Source organism: Melanaphis sacchari, unplaced genomic scaffold (assembly GCF_002803265.2).
Source record: "Melanaphis sacchari strain LSU unplaced genomic scaffold, SCAv2.0 Contig1988_pilon_pilon, whole genome shotgun sequence".
NCBI lineage: Eukaryota > Metazoa > Arthropoda > Insecta > Hemiptera > Aphididae > Melanaphis > Melanaphis sacchari.
The window spans coordinates 149,482-155,181 of NW_020270968.1; positions in this window are offsets into that span (position 1 = coordinate 149,482).

Sequence of the window (5,700 nt, forward strand, 5' to 3'; positions counted from 1 at the left end):
ACCATACCTCGCCCACATTAGAGGAGTATTAATTATTTTTAAATCTGCTTCCCCCTTTTAAATGATTTTAATTTTGTCACCCATTCACAAAAATTCAATATTTTTATTTTTATTCAATTTTTGTGGTAGCATATATTTTTAAAAATAATATGTAAATCTTTGGTTTTAGTTACAAAATTTATACCATTGAGGTAATACCTAACCAATGAACACTATCATTATTCGATTATAAATTATTATAAATATTTATGCATAATAATACCAATCTTGAAGTTTTATAATAATTAGTGTTAAAATATTATTTTAAATTTCATGTTATTATCTAATTGGTATCGGAAATGGTAATTCTCCAAAATGCATAAAAAGTGTTCCTCACCTCCGATTTGGAAAATTGTGATCACATCACGCTATCAATGTGTAGCTTTTTAAGAGATGTCAAAAAGATATATTGATAAAACATATTTATAAGTCATCATCGCAAGGTATAAACTGTTTTAGGGATTTTTTTGCGCCACTGGCACAGTATATAGGCACCTACTATGCGTGAAATCGAGTAAAATAATATTATAACTACACCACGGATTCACGGATAAAGCGGATTGTACGATAAAAGGATTGTCGTGTGTATCGTTTACGACAAAACGGAAAAACATCTGCGCGCACGTATATAACTGGCTAGCAACACACTCTAAACGACAATAATACACGTTACAGAAGATCTAAATAATAATAACAATAATAATATAATATAACGATGGGTGTGCGAGTTAACGATCGATTTTAAAAACGCGGTGTGACACAATATTGTACCTCCTATACCTAAACACATACACACACACTCACACACTTTATATAGTTTACCCGTATACACCTATAATACAGGTATAGGACGTTATAATGAACAATAATAATAATAATAATATGTAATTCTACCCGTACGATATTTCACCTATATCCGTGCAACAAACATTGACAACTGGTCGCGGTGCGTTATTTGGCGAGGGACCGATTAACGGCGGCGGCGAGCGTATCACAATATTTTGGTGTGGAAACCCGTAAAAACGATTTGACGCGGTGCGCGCATGACGAGCGAGAGTCTATACAAGTATAAGCCTTGCAAGACGTTCGATATTATAACGAACAATATCGTAAAAGGTCCGCGAAGTCGATCCGTGTATACTAATAATAATAATAATAATAATAATGTATAATGCGTCCGGCCGGAGTGCTCGTCGTTTACCACCCGGCGAGTAGCAGCGGCGGCAGTTATACATATTATTATTATGTTGTGCGTAAATATATTATACATATATATATATATATATATATATATATAAATTTACAAATGTGCATGATCTAAGCAAAAGGGGACTTTTCGGAGAGAAAAAAATGTTAAGACGGCGTGTGAGCGAGAGAGAAACAGGGTGACGCGATTAACGCCCGGTGCCGCAGGTTTTTGGGTGGCCGCCGATAAAGTGAGCTGATTACGCGTTCGTATATAATGTGTACACGAGTCAGCGGGTGGGTAGCAGCGGCGGCGGCGGGTGTGGAAAAAGGCGATCGTTACGCCGCACATGAACACACACACACACACACACACGTGTATACGTAACATCGGGTCGGTCATGGATGTGATGACCGTACGTGTGTGTCAAGTACGCTTCCATGTGCCAGGGGGAGGGGGGTATTGTGTTTTTGAAAATTCGGATCGTTTCCCCCCCGCTGGTGCGTAACAAATCGCCACCGCCGTCGTCGACCAACACACACACACACACACACACACACACACGAACACTCGTATACAATGATAATATTATATACGATATTGAGCCATTAACCTTGGACGATATCGATACGCGAGCGGACCACCTCACATCACACACATATATACGCTGGCATACCTTTGCACAATGCTCGGTATACTCGGTGTTTTGACACCTGGTCTCACAACACAGTATTTTATTATTGTTGTATGATATAGGTTTACGATAATAATAACAACAATAATGATAATATGTGTAACACATCATATTATCTACACGTATATATATATATATTATATAGAATAGACACGAATAATGTGTATGCGTACGACGAGCACTTCAGTGGTCTCGCGAGATCGAATCGGTTTATAATTAGGTATTATCGTTAGTGAGTAATTATTATTAGGCAGAACAGTCGTAATAGTACCTAAGCAACATCCAAAAAGGTTGCAGGGCTATTGACGTGTGAAAAATTAAGATTTGTGAAAAAATCAACTCATATACAATTTTAACACAATCGACTTACATTTAATAAATAACGGATTGGACGAGTAAATACTCCCAAGTTAATTGTTCCCGTGGTTAACTTTAATTTACATTGACCCATTGGATTAAATATTTAAATGTCCTCTGGATAATTATTTAACAATCAATATAATATCGGTAATATTGGTAGTATTGCATTTTTTTTCTTTATTATTATTACGTATTTCTTGATGTGATCGCAGATGCTCATGTTCTTCTACCAATGATTTTCCGCATTTATTAATGAACTCGGTTTAATTATTTCGTATACATTTTCTATGTACCAATCAATTGGTATTCCAAGTAAACACTGAATAAATATTCATTAATGAACTAATTAAACAGTTACTATAGATTTTTATTTATTTTTTTATTATACTTGGACAAATTTAGATGCTTAAGTTATAAATAACGATATTTATTATTTCGTCAACTTGGAAAGAAATTATCTGTGGGTACTTGTACGTTTATTTTTATACTTAATTATATAGTAATTTACTTCAACCTAATATATTATGAATTGTATTCAAATATTTATCAGCCCAAAGACCAAAATATTTAATAATAAATGTAACCGTTAAAAACATAAGTAGATCTCAGACCAAACCCATTGCGTGCATGAGCGTCATGATAGGTGCTTAGTTATAATTATCTATATACACGGCTACACCAGTTACATTAATAATAATTTATTTTATTTTAATATGTTATTCAAATTATGTTCGGTTCGTTATCGCGATATCGTGCAGTGTTAAAAATATAAATGAATATATTATGTTATGTTTATATATTTTAAATGTTTATGTGTTTTATACTCTGTGGTTTTCGAGGAAGAAGAAAAACCGCTTTTGCCGCTCTTGACTATTTATAATTAGGTAAATATTACGAATATTATTTCGTTCGAAGCTAAAAGAGATAGGGTAATAGTTATGTATTATAATTTGAGTTTTGAAAAGTTGAACGAGGTCTGACATATCATGTCACGTACTCACGTAATTCCAAAGCAAAACACATACCTTATCTATACAATATTTATATTTACTTAACACGAAAATTACACTGATATATATATATACACACTTAAATGATTTCTATGAATTAGGTTTACGCTGCACAACTCAACACTAACTCGTTCAGTTTGTTATTACATACAAATTTAAAATATATCTTCTGATGTAAATAATATGAAAATTCAACAATATAAAAGTCGTGATAATTCATACTGCCATAGTGCCATCATTATATTTTATTATCTTGTTGGGTACCTATCGCTAATAATTAAAATATATTAATTTATGAGTATATTGTTCGTTACGTATCCACACTAATAATAATGGTCATATACTCATATATAAAATATAGGCTGATCGACGATTGTAACGCGATAGTCAATTTTAGTCAATACTTAACCAGCGTATAACAGACATAGGTATTCGGTCGTTCTTTATAAAACATATCTAAGACAACTATTGAGTATGAATTATAGTTATATATATATATGAAATAACTAATAAAATTAAAGGAAAAAAATCAATATTTATACTATTTTTTTTCGTGGAAAATAAATAATGAAGGTAAACAACAGTATCTCATTTTTGGAGAAAAATGAATCCGCTGATTTTAGAGATGATATTCGATTGTCATTATGGGATCAACATTACGATAATGAAATATATTTTATTTCGATAACTGATAATCTATTTTTATTAATCATAAAAATTGTATCAAGTATCTATTAATTTTTGTAAATAGTTATTAGTGTCAACAATGTTTGAACATTTTGTGTCATTTAATATTAGTACTTCACGCGACACATTTGTACTTACTCGGCGACACACCATTCAAGAAATACTTAAGTTAGATAACTTTTGGAAACCCGCGACGAACAACTATTCCCAGATATCCCGGTTTTGGCTGAAGGCCCAATGGGAAGGCTGGAAATGTTCGACGACGAGCTGGCGGACGTGGCGCACCCCATGTTAAACGCAACGAAGTTCTGAGACACGCAGGTACGGTTTTCATCACCACCGAGACGGTCGTCTGTAACGAAATCATGTCAACAATTTAATTAATAATCATTTTTATATTATTTTTGATATTTTGAATTCTGATAGCGATGGCTATTCAATATTCGATATGAATTTTCCGCAGACCGTACATAGTATATACGATATACCCACGTTAGTATATAGTACACACCATCTACTTTTATAATTTTTGCTGAAGTTCTGCAACACAATAATACTTAATCATCTCACGACTATCTAGTCAAATATACATTTTCCCATATTTTGTCATTAGAGTATCTGTTTAACAAAATTCAGTATGATGGACTAGTGGAGTACCTATTTATATTACATTTATATTTGAAACGTTTTAAAAAATTTTGTTTCTTAAATATTATATTCATTTCAATATTAAATATATTTCGATTTTTCTCGAAATGAGTAATAATAAGAAAAAGAAAGACAGTGTTGAAAGAGAAAGATAAAAAAGTAATTGATGCGAAGTGGAAAACAATGTATGAAATTAGATTCATATTATTGCAAAAGAAATTTACCTGAACTTTTAACTTTTAACGAATACTAAAAATATCTCTGGTCATAATGATTTATCATTTAAAACCGATCATATTATTAACATATATTATGTAAAAACATTTTAGGATTAATAAATTTTGATTAGGTATCTATTTTAAATTTTAGATTAAAATTTTTTTCTAATAGTTTCATGATATCGCCTTGAGTTGAGTATTAAACAGGCACGGGTCGTCAGTATAGTTATCTCAACGTTACGTCGGTAACAATACCGTCAATGTCGTGACAGTCATCCCATTAGTGACAAGTGTTCATGTATAATTTTCGCTTAATATTATTTAATAAAAACATAATTTAAAATTATACAGTCCACTGGGTCTTTTCTTGTCCAACTTTTGCAACTAAAGCCAAAACTTTAAAGCATTAAATTCATAGTAAATGAATATCATAAATAATATTAGTAGGGATTTAGGATACAACTGGTTATTAATTTATTCTGTATTTCAGGCAGGCAATGCACATTGTGCACATATGATTGTTTTGAGGGTTTATTTAAAATATAAATCAAAGGTAATGCTCGTGACCATATGGCACATCGTCGTGTGTACTTATTACACAATACGCTTGGGTCATTCGACTATTGTCGAATATACAGTAGGTATACTCGTGCATATACAATATATACGAGTATATGCTTAGTATTTCCATAAAATGTCCTTTAACGTATAGGTTAGATCACAGACCGTGCACGGATACCAAACGCCAGTACTTATAGAAGAATATATAAATATACACAATTTATATTAATCTGCCTATACTTAATACCCTACTACTCGATAGAAAAGTATCCACATCGTATACTATACTTATATAGC